The sequence below is a fragment of the Cucurbita moschata genome, unplaced genomic scaffold (assembly GCF_002738365.1).
Source record: "Cucurbita moschata cultivar Rifu unplaced genomic scaffold, Cmos_1.0 Cmo_Scf00164, whole genome shotgun sequence".
Lineage (NCBI taxonomy): Eukaryota > Viridiplantae > Streptophyta > Magnoliopsida > Cucurbitales > Cucurbitaceae > Cucurbita > Cucurbita moschata.
Genome location: NW_019268680.1, coordinates 54,077 through 70,738, shown reverse-complemented (window position 1 = coordinate 70,738; position 16,662 = coordinate 54,077). Strand labels below are relative to the sequence as shown.

Genomic DNA, 16,662 nt, shown 5'->3' with positions numbered 1-16,662 from the left:
GATTAAGACTATGTAACAATGTTAGGAATCATGAACCTACATAATTATATGATATTGTTCACTTTGGTTGTTGGGTTAAATTTTTCCCATTGCTAAAAAGAGAGTTGAACCTCTAACCTTAACTTTAACAATCATACGCTCTAACCAACTAAACTATTCCAACAAATTATGAATATTAGCCTAGATATTGTCTACTTTTACTCATTCCATATCATAGTCAACCTCACGGTTTTAAATACTTTTACTCATTCCATATCATAGTCAACCTCACGGTTTTAAAACACGTCTAATAGTAAGAGATTTCCACATGTTTATAAGAAATGTTTCATCCTCTCCCCAACCGATGTGGGATTTCTTAATCCACCCCCTTGTGTTCCCAGCAACCTCATTGGCACACCACCCGATGACTAGCACTAATACAATTTGTTACAAACCAAGCCCACCTTTTTTAGATATTGTCTACTTTTGCTAATTACGTATCACCATCAGCCTCATGATTTTAAAATCTACTAGGAAGAGATATCCACAACCTTATAGGAAATGTGTGGTTATCCTCTCCAATTACTAGCAGATATTGTTTGTTTTGGCCTGTTACGTATCGCCGTAAGTTTAAAAGTTTTAAAACGCGTCTTTTAGGGAGAGTTTTCCACACCCTTATAAGGAATGTTTCATGAAATCCCACTTTTGACAACTTACTTAGAAAGGTTTTCTTTTATAAAGTGCTATTGTTTTATTAAATAGATTCAAAATTTCTATTCAAAAGATGTTTTCCAATTAAATAGATTCAAAATTTCTATTCAAAAGATGTTTTCCACTACCTTAACGAATGAATTCATTCATATTAGTAGAACCTTCAACCTTGTTATTAAAGCCCAGACGCTCTAACCAACTGAGCTATTCTAGCTAATCATTAATAATAGCTCAAGCCCACCATCAGTAAATATAGACAGCTTCAGAAAGGTAAAAAAGGTTGGTGTCAAAAATGTCAAATCGAGCCAAATATGTCATTTTTTAGCCTAGAATTCTGAGAAGCTGAGCCGAAGGGGCTGGTGTATGCAGTAGTGACCCTGTCGTGGAGGGACATTGACACATGAGCAGGTCGCGAAGTGGGTCGAGGCACGGGTCTTGAATGTTCATGTGGGCACACAGGTTTGTGTAGTGGATCATGGGTTGGGCCGTGTTCTGTGTATTTTTGGTTTGAATGTGGGTTTTTGGGCCAAGCATAGAGGAACTAGACTACTGGACTGGTTGCTAGTGGATATCTTATCGCATTGTTGGGCTGAAGCTTTGTATTTTAGGTTACTGGAGCAAACTAGGTCCGTTGCTTGGCTATAATTAGGTTGCGAGTATTCGAGTTTGGGTCCGACTGGTGGACTTCATCTTCTCCACCCCTCACCTTGGTTAGGGATGCCTATGGGTTTTGGGTCGTGAGTCGAATCTCGGGTCGGACTTCGTCTCCCTCACCCCGATTACCAGAGAATTTTTTGGTGACTCTCTCTCTCTCCTCAATCACGTCATTTCAACGTTCTTTTTCCTCCTTTTTCTTCCGTTTCCGAGTCTCCTCCTCCCTCAAATCCCGTTGATGGTGTTTGTTTGGTTCGTAAGGGCCTAACCTCTTAGATCTGAGAGGGTTAGAAAATCCAACGTTCTGTCTTCCTTACCCAATCTCGGGCCTAAAACTTTATTCGACTTAGTCCCGCAACTTCTATTTGGCGCTTTTGACTCAAGATACTGGTTTTTAACCCTATTTGACATTTTTAGACCCAATCCTACAATTGGTTACCCACTTGAAGTCATTTTGATATTTCAAAAAGGTTTTGAGATGAGTACGATCATTGTTTCAAAAAACTAAAATATTATAAGAAAAATTATAGGTTTACTTAAACATAGTAGCTAAACGACGTTGTTTGATTTGTGCTAATTCGGTGTCGTGAACTTACATAGGCTTACTTGGATTTTAAACGGCAAAATTGAACTAGCTTCAAGTATGATTTAGGGATTTCAACTTAGCTAGCTTGGTAAGTGACTTCACAACTATCCGAAGTTGGCTTGACTTCTCTGAGTGCTAAGGAATGGTGAGTTAGCCTTGGTGGGGTTTGTTTTAATGGCGGTTTTGAGGTTAGTGTGGAGGAAAAACATTAAGAATATGGAGAAGGTGTCTGAAAGAGGAGAGAGTTTTGATACTGTTTGGATTGGGAAAAGCCTTCTGCTTCAATGCTAAGAACACAGCCAGCACTTGAAAATAGTTACCTTCCTTGATTCTTTTTCTTCTTAGTTTTTGGGACGTTTTCGTCATTGTGTGGAACGTGTAATGAGAGAAAAAATGTTTAAACGAATGATATAAATGGTAGAATTTTTTACTCTTGAAGTGTAAAATTGTCGAAATGATTCTTTTATTAACTTCTCTGGGTCGTATTAAAAGAGAAATTAATACTACCGTTGATGATCTCATGGATAAACACTGAGATCGAAGATGAAGAGTTATTGGGCTCTCGATCATGGCTACAACAAGCTTGGGTACCATATTTAAGAACGGTAGGATATCAAATCAAAACGAAGCCCTTGTAATGAACTTAATATTGTACGAGCCAATTTGCTCGATTTGAATGATTAAAATGCCAATTTTTTTTACTAGTCATGTTGGATTAGAATTTGAGAGAGCAGTAAGAAAAATGTATTTGATTTTGATTTTTTTTTTTCAAAAGCTCTGAAAATTGTTTAAATAGTGTGCATCAAATGACATTAAATATAGTGCTTTCTAAATAAGAACAAAATAATCTTTAGAAAAATTACTAATTTAAAGTTAACTTTTTTTTTAGTGAAAAAAAAAAAAACTAAGATATTTGATATTGAATATAAATAAAAAGGTTGATTAGTTTAATGCGTTAGGTTTGAATTAAAATATATCTTTTTAGACCCATAAGAGTTTAAACTTTAGTTAATTTTGCAGTTATAATGGATCAAATCTTAGAAAAGAACCGGAAATGAAATTTTAAAAGAAAAAGGGAACGTATAACTTTATAGTAATAAGTAAAATGGGCTAAATAAATTTGAATTGGGTTGCGTATTTTACTTGATATGAATTAACTTAAACAAACTTTGACCATTTTGATTAAGAATAGAGTAAAAATCCATATGATAGAGAGTAGAAATAAATTGGGTAAGAAATTAAATAGAAATTTAAAAGAAAAAACTAAAAATGGAAAAATTCAATAAAAATTCAATGAATTGATGGATCAATGGATGAATTGAAAATAGAAGGGCTCGTCTTGTAAAGGTGGCTTTCCTGTTTAGGGCATGCAATTCTCAACTTCCCTCGACAAAGTGGGAAGTGGTGATTTGGAACTATCCTCCAAATCCACCTCTTCATACTCGTTGCAAGTCTTGACGAAGATTTAGGTTAGTGGAGAATATATATATATATCTACATACTCAGGGTGGAATCCAAGTTTTTATTTTAAGTTTTAAAATTTTAAAAACAAAAAATTAAACTATGTAGTTTTTACATAATATTTATTAGATTTTTAATGGTTTTATTTTCTATTTTAATGTTTTTATTTTCGTATATTTAAAATTTATATGTATATATTTATCTTAGTTTGGGTGTATCTAACCTAAAATTTCGGATTGGTTATGGATTTAGGCATACATATCGTCAATCTAGAACCTAATTCAATTGGGACTTTAAGGAGATTTTTTTTCAAACGACATTGTCTTGGTGTAACTTTGAGAGCAAATTAGAGCGTGCTTCATTCGACATTTTCTGGTCAGAAAAGGGAACATGGCTTTCTGATCGATGGGGTAATGAAAGATGCATATGGTTGGCTGATAGTAATGGCTTTTCATTGTTTAATAATCATCTAAACAAATTTGAGTTCTTGCACGCATTGGAAAATGGTCGTTCTCAACCTTATTAAATAATGATCTAAGTTAGTGGATGAAAATATCGAATCTTAATTGCTTTTGTGGAACAAACCTTTGTGAGAACAACCAAGAAAATAAAGTTGTTTTAGTTATTTACTATGTGAAAATTTGGTTAACTCAAACATGCATGCTTGCCACATAATCCCAAACATTTGAGTGAAATTTTAAGTGTCAAAATTTGTATAAACATGCAAACATGACTCTTTAAATAGAGTGATCATGGTACATGGAAGGTCTTCTTCTTGGTGAAAAACCTTGAGAAAAACCTCTCACAAACACTCTCTTCACATATACAAAATCCCTCCCAAGTTTAGTCACTTACCGAATTCCACAATCCCATTCTAAGGCCGGAGGATAGTGGAGAAGACACTAGTGGTGGTTCGAAACCGGTTCGTGAGAAAAAAGGAGTTTGAACTATAAAAGGTTAGTATTTAAACTCATTAAGTTTTAATACTTATGAACATGCTAGTTATTTACTATAATTGATGTTCTAAAAGTGCTGAAGATCCAAATTGCTTACACATGTTTTATATTAACACAACAATATCAAGACCGTTACAAGTTAGATTCAAATTCTAAATCTAGGTCAAATTCTTAGAGGCATTACACCCTTAAATGAAGCAATGACCAATTTCAAGCTCTCTCTCTAAAACAAATAATAACCATGGATATAACAATCTCAAAATGAATATTAATGTCTTATTAAACTTTCTTTTAATCCCACAAGTTTATGAAACATTTGTTGGGAAAATGTCTAAAATATATGTGAAAGGTATCTCAAATTAAGCAAGGAGGAATGACATATCATGGATCTAAATTAAATGAGTGAAGTATTTTTCTTCAATATGGCATGGACAATTAGATTCACGAGAATTTTCACAACTCGTCATGATTTTCCTTCCTTCCATGGGGACTTTTGGTTTTATTTTTAATTATTACATAAACCATTTGATACACCATAAAATATATCTAATTTATTATATCATTAAAGTTTATCAATTGATGTACTTAAAATGCATTTTAAATGAGTACGAAAATTAAAAAAATTTGGATTATATATCGAGTACAATCGATTACTTATTGTCTAACAAATCTAATTTTCCATTAAAAAATAAGACCCCTACGACATGCATGTCATGATTACCAAGTGCAGAAATCCTTTAAAATAATTTACTAAAACAAAGATTCATAAAAAACCATTTAAACCAACAAATATCGAAATCAAACTACAACCATTTAAAATAATGCAACACACTTATCAAATCTAAGGGCTCCTACATGCAAATGCAACTACCTTGACTTCACTTTCATGGTCGTCTCCACAGTGACAATGTCATTCATACATTGTAGGCTTACCTTTACCTAAAAAAGATGCAATCACATACAATCATGGTGAGATCTATCTTTTCTTAAGACATCATGACCTTATTCTCTACTTCAAGTTCGAGTAAGGTTTGATGTGTAGTACTTTTCTATACACGAAACACACATGCGCACATGGACCCATTACGTGAGCTCGTATACATATCTCATGGGTCTGATGGCAGGCTCGCAAACACTCACGTTGCCAGAAACCACAAAGGGGAAGGAGCATGCATAATATCATAGTGTACATAATAAGAAAGTGTACACATGTGTACTAATCATAACGAGAAATTCTCTCGAAGCATGTGACATGTGAAATGAATGAGGTCCTATAGTTTCGAATCATGATACATAGTTATGATGCAAATCATACATCCATTTTATTTTTTATGATATAGCATTCCTATGAGACATACACACGTATGTTGGATAAATCTTCTATGGTTAATATACATGGTTTATCAATGTCTCATAGGCACAACGTGAACATGTTAACATAATATGCATGGTGTAATATGTGAAGGTTCAAGCATTATATATCATTCATATCGCAAGGTAGATTCATAACATATATATCCTTCATATCATAACATAAAATGTAACACCCCTAATTTTTTTAAGCTAATTAGTGACGTCAACTCATGCCTGCACATAAATGCAGAAATTCATAATAGACATTTTTAAAATAAGGCCGTGGACTTACATAATTAATTCAAAATATGAAATTCCACCGTTTTAAGGGAAAATCAAGCTTCACACAAACACCTAACAAAATTGACTGAAATCCAATATGTCCTATCATGTACTAATTTAAAGTTCAAACATTCAAAACATTCAACTACCCTATTATTATCTATTCTGACTTCCATGGCCTGCCCACCGTTCACCTTCATCAGTTCATAGGATCTTTACTTTTACCGAAGAGATTAAGTTAGTACGTGGCTTGAGTATTTTATAAAATACTCAGTAAGTGATCCAAATGTTGGAGTTTGTTACGTAAACACATGCAATATATGAATGAGACCTATCTGTTATAAACATAACATAGCCTTGGGCTCTTATAGTTTCGGGAAGGATTGGATGCATGGTACTTCTTCATACACGGTCTACGTCCATGCACACGGGCCCACAAGGTGGGCTCGCATCGTACCCTTGGGCTTGACTTGGTCGGGCACAGCACATTATACGTCACCACACGCCACAGAAAAAAAATGGTAGCATGATATCACGATGAACATAAATATCAAACGTACACGCTCGTACTAACATAACATAATGAAAAAATATCTCAAAGCATATGATATACAAACATGCATAAGGTTCCGTAATTTACCTTCCATAACATAACATTTAATATCTTTCATTTCTTTTTCCTTTCATAACAGAGTTCATTTATGTAATATGTATGCATGACATCTCACAATCCATCACAAACTTTACATGTAAGATATACATTTCATTCATGACGTTTCAGTTAATTCATAAAAGTAGTGTAATGGGTTACATGCATATGTGACGTACGTCTCATATCAAAACAAAGATACATAAACATCTCATAACATAAACATAACACATATGTATGGTACATGTATAAGCCACATGACATGCACCATCATAGATCAAACAGTAGCCTAACTCAAACAATAAGGTCACTTACTTGGTTGGTCTTGGTCAAAGTCGTTAACAATTTGGTAGACACCTCGAAACAACAATCCAACATCTAACTCTTACCTATAGCAATTAATATAACATGCTTAGGACCTACTAATAACTTAACTTAACTAAACATTACGATCAATTCCAATATAACTGACGAGATGCATGTCCTTTAACTAATGAGANGGGCGCGTGAGGCACCGTTTTTCTTCCCGTTCGGTCTCTGTTTGCTTGTTTTCCGACCCGATTTGATGCTGACCCTATTATTATGTGAATTAGGACTTGTGAAGAAAATTCCAGAATTGTTGGAATCCATTCCGTCAAGAAAACTTGAACTCGGGAAGGCACGCGTCGACCATGTAAGTAGCCATTTGGACTTCCACAAGCAATACTTGTAGGAACCGCTAGGAACGAGCATGCATGCTACCACCTATGAAATTAGCTAGCCCGACTTAGCGTCCTATTATAGAAACTGCGAATATAAGATGATTATGGAAAGCTAGATTCAAAATGTGTATTAAATCTGTTTGATTGAGACTCTGATAATGTATGTATGCATGAGGGGGTTGGGAAACTTGTGAAATCTGCGCTCCGGGTAAAAGTCGGACGTTATCTTCCCGTTGAGCATGTTTGATAATTTTGCATGAACTGCTGCGTGTAAACTCTCTTGTATGATGATTGCTTGGCTTGTCTTTCTGGATGAATAGGAAGAAATTATGAGCTTGATTAGGATGCTTTTGGCTAAATAAGCTAGACGAGACCTTAGATTGGGGGACCCCTAGTACACCGTGCAATTAGACCCGCGAAATGATTACCGGCGGAACCAGAACCCAGAATTCCAAACCCGATAGGTTTGTGACACCAGGCACGAGAGTCCTAGAGAAATACGAATCTAAGTCTAAGGCACCAAGTTCCACCCTAGAAAGAATAATAGGTCACCACGGTAACTGTAGGTAGCCCGTTAGGGTTGAGCAGTGAAGATAGTGTCATCAGAACCTCCACTTCCCTCTCTCCTCCGATACCATACCGTCGAGACAGAGCTCCGGTACGGTGATCGTTGAGCTTTGCAGATCCGGATAGGGAAGCGTGACAGGTGCCCAGACCTAGTGGTGATAGCTAAGGGGTTTTCTGAACATGACTCCTGAGCCGTAGAAACTCGTCCCTGAGCGGGGGACGTGGAGCCACTTAGGGTAACTCAGTAGCTGACCGGCACATAGGGGGTCGCACCCCGCTTTGTGGATGTATGGTCCCGTGTGAGGGTCGTCAGTTAACCTCCACGGATGATGTTCAGAGAGAGAGTCACGTATTCGGATCCAGCCATACGATCCCCTCAGATTTGCTTATGAGGTCGCGCCTCACCTCAGGACGCTGATCATTTCACTGCATAAGATGGGCAAGCCTCTTATGATGCATAAAAGAGTTGTAGCTTAGATCACCCTGCATAGAAACCCGAGAAAGACCGTGGTTACCTACCAAGATAAGGATGCGAAAAGAGCCTACAAGTAGGCTACTTACTGAGTATTCTTTTATACTCATTCCTTTCTACTCTTTTTTTTTCAGGCGAGTGAGGCCAGGGATCGAGGCGGGAATGCATGCTGAATCTTAATGCCACAGAGGAGTGTCCCGGGGCGTCTAGGAGTCTGTGCATAATTTTGTTTAGATTTGTCATGCATTGTTTTGTAAACCGCTTACTTACTATTCATATTTGAACACCTTGTTTTGGATTTTAAACCTCCTTCATAATTGTTAAAGTTTCTTTTTGTGAAATCTCGTTTCTCTATTGGTTCTTACACGATTTCATTGCATAGTCTGTTGGTCCGGCTCTTAATTTCGAGATTCAAATTTTGGGCTGTGACAGTTTGGTATCAGAGCCTGGTTTTAAGGTCCTGTAGACATTAGGTTGTAGAGTCTTGTATCTCTGTGGCTTAAGTTTCGACACGCTCCGCCGCGACCTGGTAAGTTCTCTGATAACTGAGAAATAGGAAGACTTGAGTTATATGCTATTGGATCTAAGACGAGGATTTTAAAGTATTACCAGGCCTTGAGCAAATTGAAGAAATTCTTTTACAGAATAAGGGGGAGCAAACTGAAGAAATTCTTGTATAGAACACAGGGGAGCAAACTGAAGAAATTCTTCCACAAAAGATGAGGGAGAAAATTGTACACATTGTCTTAAGTGCTGATGTGCCTGAAGATTCAAGTGACACTAGTGTTGGTGAGTAAGAAGTGACTCAACCAGCGAGCCTAGTGAAAATGAAATGACACCTCAACAACTCAGACATTCAGAAATAATCCTAAAGGCAAATCCAGAGTGCGCCAACCCAATAGAAGATGAAGTTAATGAGCCGGAGACATGAAGAAGCATCACAACACTCAGCTTGGCAAAAAGCGATGGAGGAAGAAACTATAGCCTTGGAACAAAATCAGACTTGGGAATTAGTGCCAAGACCAAGAGATACAAAACTCATCTCTTGCAAGTGGGCTTACGAAATAATGTGTACCCCCAGATGGATCAATCGTGAGATACAAAGCTCAGACTATAGATTCAGTGTTCTCTCAAGAATATGGACTAAACTATGATGAAATGTTTAGTCCAGTGTCAAAGATCATTATCATACAAGTTCCTCCAGTACTTACGGTAAATAAAGATTGGAAATTATGGCAGATGGATATGAATAATGCTTTCTTGCAGGGAGAGTTCAACAGAGAGTTCTACATGGACCAACCGAAGAAATTCGAAAATGAAGTTGGAGTCATTGATCAATATATGCAAAATCTGAAGAAGCCTCATTTGGATGCGACTCGACAGACCTTGAGATATGTCAAAGGTACAATCAATTACAATCGTTTATACAAAAGAAGCGAAGACTGGAAGCTAGCTGGATATAGTGATGTCGACTATGCAGGAGACCACGATACCCGAAAATCAATCATTGGGTATGTGTTCAAGCTCGGTTCGAGAACAATTTTTTAGTGTAACAAAAGACAACCAACAATATCATTGTCAACTAAAGAAGCAGAGTACAGAGCAGTAGCTGGAGCAGCTCAGGAAAATACATGGTTAAAACTTTTGATGGAAGATTGGCACCAGAAAATTGAGTATCCAATACCACTTCATTGCAACAATCAATCTACGATTCGCCTAGCAGAAAATTTGGTGTTTTATGCTAGAACAAAGCATGTGGAGGTACACTACCATTTCATTAGAGAGAAAGTCTTGAAGGAAGAAATCGAGATGCAGCAGATCAAGACAGATGACCAAGTGGCAGATTTGTTCATAAAAGGGCTGAATACTTGCAAACATGAGAGTTTTCGCTGTCAGCTCAACATGGTGCAGCGAATGAGGACTAGTGTTGAGGGGGAGTGTTGAAATATCATTAGTAGCCCAATAGAGTCAAACCCAATAATTGTACGAGCCCATTGTATATTTATTTTAGTAGAGATTTTAGGAAAGATACCTATAGATTTTAAGAGAAAGAGATCTAGATAGTTTAGGAAAAAAATTCAGATTTGTTAGGTCTAAATTTAGATTTGTTACGTTTAGATTGCATAGGCTCTAGTATAAATACTCCTCCACCCTACCTAGGTTATTCATCCAAGAAATCGAACAACAATAAAAAAAAAAAAAAGCAGTAGTATTCTACAGAGTATCTTGTATTATCTTCTCGATTGGTCTTAATAAAGAGTACGAGTGTTTACCACAAAAAGTTGTGTTCAACATGTGTGACGGATTTCGACATCATATTAGGAATAGACTGGTTAGCCAAAACTATACCATTATAGATTACCACAAGAAGGAAGTGGTATTTTTGTCACCAACTAGACCCAACTTTATGTTTAAAGGAACTTGTACGGGAGTCACCCCAAAAATAGTGTCAATGATTAAATCTAAATGCCTAGGACAATAAGAAGGGTGAGCTCTAGCTTGAGCAGTAGACGTAAAATGAAAAGAAAAGACGATAGATACGGTACCAATAGTAAACGAGTTTCTAGATGTCTTTCTAGAGGATTTACTAGGAGTTCCTCCTTTATGAGCCGTAGACTTCGGGATTGAACTCGAACTAGGAACTTTTCCCATCTCTAAAACATCGTACCGCAAGGCCCAACAAAATTAAGGAACTTAAAGTACAACTATAAGATCTACTAGATATGGATTTCATCTGACCTAGCGTATCTCCTTGGGGTGCATTAGTGTTGTTTGTGAAAAAGAAATATGGCTCAATGCGCCTATGTATTGAAGTTAAACAAGAGAACAATAAAGAACAAGTACCCATAACCTCGTATCAAGGATTTATTTGACCAGCTCTGAGAGGCGACGGTATTTTCCAAGATAGACCTTCGATTAGGCTATCACTAGATTAAGATCAAGGAAGGGAATGTATTGAAGACAACCTTTCGAAAAAGATATAGCCACTACAAGTTCATAGAGATGTCATTTGGCCTCACCAACGGCCAAGCTGTGTTCATGGAGTTAATGAAGTGGGTATTCAATGAGTTTCTGGACACGTTTGTCATCATGTTTATAGATGACATCATGGTATACTCGAGGATAGATCAAGAACACCAGGAACACCAACAAAAACTCTCAACTATCTTGAGGGGAAACAAGTTGTATGCCAAGTTCTCCAAATGTGAATTTTTGCTACAACAAGTCTAATTCTAAGGACAGGTGGTGTCCAACGACGAGATTTTAGTGGACCCCACTAAGATAGAAAACATCATTAAATGGGAACATCTAAATACAATTATAGAGATATGATGTTTCCTAGGGCTAGCAGACTACTATTGAAGGTTTGTATAAGACTTTGCTAGAATAGCCTCACCTCTTACACAGTTGACGAGGAAGGGCGTACCTTTTGTATGGAATGACGCATGTGAGGCCAGCTTCCAAGACCTAAAACAAAAACTAGTGTCAGCTCTAATGCTCACAGTGCCGGGAAGCTCGTAGGGATATGTAATCTACAGCGATGTATCCAAGAAGGGATTAGGGTGCATATTGATGCAACGCAGCAAGGTTTTTGCCTATGTGTCAAGTCAAATTCAAAGAATATGAAAAAGAAACTATCCTACGCATGACCTAGAATTGAACGCAGTGGTGTTCGCTTTAAAGATTTGGCGACACGGCCATATGGAGAAAAAACTGAAATCTACACCAACCATAAAAGCCTAAAGTACTTATTCTCTCAAAAAAGTTTGAACATGAGGCCGTGAAGGTAGTTGAAATTAATGAAGAACTATGATATAGATTTTCGGTACGACCTGGATAAGAAAACGTGGTCGTAGATACCTTAAGTCGTAAAACCCACACTCGCGCGACCCTCTTCACTAGAGAGTCACGAGTACAAGCAGATTTCAAGCTAGCTGACATAGTTGGAGTAACTTAGGGAGTCATAGCACAGATGGCTCAACTCATAGTGCAGCCCACACTCAGAAAAAGGATTATTGAATCCGAATAAGAGGACCCCAATCTAAATAAGATACTGAGTCAGCTAACAATGAGACCAGTGGATAGCTTTTCCAAGTCATCAGATGGTGGGTTTCTAGGTGAAAGACGGCTATGTGTACCAGCTGTGGAAGAATTAAGAAATATTTAAAATATTGACTGAAGCAAACAACTCACCATTCTCTCTGCATCGAGGCGGTAACAAGATGTACGAAGACCTAAAACAGCACTTCGTGTAGCAGAGTATGAGTAAAAAGATATAGCAAAATTTGTGAGTAAATGCCTAGTGTGCCAACAAGTAAAAGCTCATAGTAAAAAAACGACAGGACTATTGTAACCTCTAAGTATACAAGAGTCGATGTGGAAAAATATCGCTATGGACTTCATAGTGGGCTTACTCAGGACACTAAAGGGCCTATACAGTAATTTGGGTAAGTGTCGATAGATTGACAAAGTCGACACTCTTCCTACCGAGCAAGGCGACATACACAGTAGAAAAATGGGCTCAACTATATGTGAAAGAAATCGTGAGGTGGTATGGAATTCCAGTATCGATAGAGTCGGATCGAGACCCCCGCTTTACATCGGCATTTTGACGTGGACACAAGAAAGTGTTGGGTACTCACATCGACTTCAACACTGCCTTTCACCCTCAAATAGATGGTCAAATGGAGCGGTTGAATCAAATGTTAGAAGATACGCTATGAGCATGTGTTATGGACTACCAAGCTGCATATGATGGAATTCTCATACAATTGTAGTTTTCAAGCAATTATCAGGATGACACCACTCGAAGCGTTATATGAAAAACAATGTAGATTTCCGCTGTACTAGAGTGAAGTAGGCGAACGGGCACTAGTGGAACCCGAGTTAGTTCGTATTACGAATGAGGCCCATTCAAAAAATTAGAACAAGGATCTGCACCATGCAAAGCAGACAAAAGAGCTATACATATGTAAGGCATAGGAACGTGTAGTATTTGAGGTAGGGTACATGGTATTCTTGAGAGTGGCTCCTATGAAACGTGTTCTAAGGTTTGGACGTAACGGTAAGCTAAGTCCTCGTTTTATCGAACCTTTCGAAATCCTAGAGCGAATAGGTATGGTAGCATATAAGTTGGTCTTACCACCCTCCCTCTCAAGCGTACACGATGTATTCCATGTATCCAAGCTAAGGAAATACATGACGAATCCTACGCACGTGATTGTCTATAAACCTCTTCGAATTGACGAAGACTAAAGTGATGAAAAAAAATCAATTAAAATCTAGCCACGAAGGGAAGGTCTTACACATAGGAATATCGCCTTCGTAAAAGTATTTTGACAGAACCACCAAACATAGGAAGCCACATGGGAGCGAGAGGATAAAATAAGAGAAAAATACCTTGAGTTAATCCAAGAGTTTGAGACTTTTAAGGACGAAAGTTCATTTTAGGTGTATATAATGTAATGACAACACCAATTAAAAAAAATTCAGCGTGATCGCGGGAGACTCACGAGAATTCCAACGAGCACAGGAATTATCTTTCTCACCTCGACCACACCCTCCCCCGACTCCACGGCTTGCCAAATACAAAAACAAATCGACCCTCAACCTTCCTAGAATGCAACCTACAACAAAAACTAAAAGGAAACCAAGATAGAGAGAGTTTGAAAGTTCTCCTGCAAGACAAAATTGAGGAAATCCGACGTCGAAACGACCAACCCACACCAGGAAAAGAACCACCGACAACTGCACTTACACGAAAGGTAAGCTTTTCATCTTTAGCAACATTGTGCTTCCTCAAAAATGATATTTGAGTTTTGGGTTTTGTGTATTATAGGTATCTACAAGTCGTGAAACCTCATGGGAGTGAAGAGGAGGGATTAAAAGAGAAGCATAAAAGGAAAAACAATGGAAACAGACGTTGGAGCATAGTGTTCGCTTTTTGGCCCTTGATCTCACTTTCATTATTTTGAATCAATTAATTGATTGATGTTTGGATGATAACAAACTTACTTTTAATTATTAACTATTTTTACTATTTTGAACTGTGGTCCACAGTATAAGTCGAGAATAACGATTTCAATGACTTTTCAACTACTCAAATCAGAGCTAAAATGAAGAAATTACCGTCGAGACAACATACTCGACGTGATGATGTGGCAGCAAAATCAAAATGAAGGACAAATCAAAATATATTAAAGTATGACCTTTATAATTTTAGAAGAGTAACAAATGAAGGAGTTTTTCTTATTATTATATTTCTAAATAAAATTATTTTTACAAAATATAAATTTGAATCTAATCTTTACTTACATCGATATTTTATTATTACTATATTATATTATTATATTATTATATTTTAAAATTTTGGTAATTTCTCACATAGTTTTTATTATTATTATATTATTATATTTATAATAAATTTTTCATTTTTCATTTGACCGTTCCTCACATAACTTTTTATTATTATTATATTAAAAAATTTAAATAAATGAATTTGGAAAATTTTCGTATTTATTTACTTTTAATCTCCACCTTCCATTCTTCTAACACAATCCAATGGTCAATATTAATTCCTACATCTTGCCATTTTTCTTCTCTATATAAACTCATCTCCCCTCACATTTTAAAACACACAACTTCCATAAATTCTCCAATCCTCATTTGTTCAAAGTCTATTGTTTCTTGCTCTCTCCAAGCTCCCAATTTTATTTTTATCCATCTTATCCTTGAGAGAGATTTTTTTAGTGTAGGGTGAGAAAATAGTTTGAGTGCTTCAAATTGTAAATCTACTCTTTGAGAAAGTTGTGGTGTGTTGTTATCAAATTCAAAACTTGTACCGGTTTGATCCTGCGCCGTGGAAAGGATTGAGTTTGCTCTTGAACTCGTAAAAAGAGCAGTATAGCAGTTTGGCTCTGATCCGTGGAAAGAGTCAAGAAAGTTCTTTATTCAAATTCCCAAGAGGCGCTTACGGAGTGGAGTAGGTCGAGTTTGACCGAACCACTATAAAACTACGGGGTCACATTTTCTAACTCTTTCCTATTTAATTTCGAAATTATTATTGTGATTTATTGCATGTTTTACCTGATTATTGTTTTGACTTGAATTATTTTGTTCTAGTAATCATCATCTTCTACTTATTTGTAAAAAGTTTTCATCATTAGAAAAATTAATCACGTTTAAACACTTTTATTGTTAAAACCCTATTCACCCCCCTCTAGGGTTGCCATACCGATCCAATGCATAGTTTTTACAGGAGAGAGAACTTTTTGTGTTTTCCGAAGAAGTCGGGTAAGGAAGACGAAGTTCGCGGACTTCAGGTCGAATCTGGATCGGGTAACGTAACTAATAACTCATTACCCAACCATGTTTGCACTCGGCCCAGACCTACACTTCAGGCCCAAATTAGTAAATTGAGACCCACTTGCAATATCTCGGCCCAATAACCAATTTTCCCTCAGCCCACCTACACTGCCCAAAGTTTCATGACCCATAAATCGCAAGCCCAACCTACGAACCGCGACCTGCACGGTTGCAGAAACTCATGCCTCTACCCAACTTGACTTGCACACGCGTCAGTGCCCTGTTGCGCCACATGTCACACTTACAACAAAAATTCTCCTAGGCTTACACAACTCAAACAGCTCGCCTCAGCTCCGCAGCTCAAAATGTAGTCCCTCAGCTCGGTAAAGAAAAATAGCCCAGTTTCCACGGTTCTGACAATCCCGAAGCTGAATTTGATCTTGTTCAAGGCACTTAAGGTCAGGATGGATATTCTAATAGAAAATGACAACCTGTGACACTTAGAGTATTTTCGAGGGACGAGAAGCGAACATACTCAAATTTAGGGAAAATGCTCAGCTAAGGCCAACCAAGTAAGTGGCCCTACCATCGGTTTAATTATAATTATATGATTAATGATGACACATGCACATGGCTTCCCATGTATCATATGCTCGTATATGCATACTGTTATGAACTGATGTGTGTATGAGTTGATAAGTGAATATTATGTTGTATGTGATGAATTGATATGTTCACGATATGATATGATTGAAGGCATGCTTGGATTATGTTATGTGACTGTTATGATATGTGATATGATATGTGCATGACATGAATTGATACGTTTAAAGGCATGACAAGTTTATGATATGACAAATGTGCGACATGAACTATATATGATATGACCAACATGCAAATGACAAATTGGCATAATGTAAAACTCCGATATACGAATGAAAATTTTGATGAAAATGTTATGATATAAAGGGAAGGCTAGAGGGGTT

The 16,662-nt window shown here is 37.0% G+C and overlaps 1 long non-coding RNA gene across 1 annotated transcript; it reads left to right on the top strand.

Moving 5' to 3' along the window:
* The first annotated feature begins 7,204 nt into the window (after positions 1-7,204).
* On the top strand, positions 7,205-8,676 carry LOC111440273. The gene is made up of 2 exons (XR_002709924.1): positions 7,205-7,304; positions 8,506-8,676. It is a non-coding gene; the product is annotated as an uncharacterized LOC111440273 (long non-coding RNA).
* The last annotated feature ends 7,986 nt before the right edge of the window (positions 8,677-16,662 follow it).